The following is a 265-nucleotide window of genomic DNA, read 5'->3' as shown; positions in this document are numbered from 1 at the left end:
GGAGCCACGTGGGCTGGGGGGAGGGGTCCCTGCCCGTGGCTGGCGGTTGGAATGAGATGGTCTTGAAGGTCCCTTCCAGCCCATTCTATGATACAGAACAGAAAATGTCAGAACAAAGCCAGAACAAAGAGCTGGTAGTTACTCTTAAATGTACCCAGGCTGAACACCACGAGACTACAGCAGTGGAGTAAAACCAGCCAAGAGCGTGAAAGTCATGTTGGAGTTGCTCCTTAATTACTGAAGAGCCCTGGAGGAAACCAAAGCA

The 265-nt window shown here is 51.3% G+C and overlaps 1 protein-coding gene across 1 annotated transcript in view; it reads right to left on the bottom strand.

Moving 5' to 3' along the window:
- LOC104272581 (proto-oncogene Wnt-3-like) overlaps window positions 1-265 on the bottom strand; it is a gene marked incomplete at its 5' end in the record, with an annotated part of 5,949 nt that overhangs the window by 3,020 nt on the left and 2,664 nt on the right. The gene's annotated exons all lie outside the window — the stretch shown is intronic.

The sequence above is a fragment of the Apaloderma vittatum genome, unplaced genomic scaffold (genome assembly GCF_000703405.1).
Source record: "Apaloderma vittatum isolate BGI_N311 unplaced genomic scaffold, ASM70340v1 scaffold24564, whole genome shotgun sequence".
In the NCBI taxonomy this organism is placed as follows: Eukaryota; Metazoa; Chordata; class Aves; order Trogoniformes; family Trogonidae; genus Apaloderma; species Apaloderma vittatum.
The sequence above is the reverse complement of the archived record's forward strand: the minus strand, read 5'-3'. Positions and strand labels throughout refer to the sequence as shown.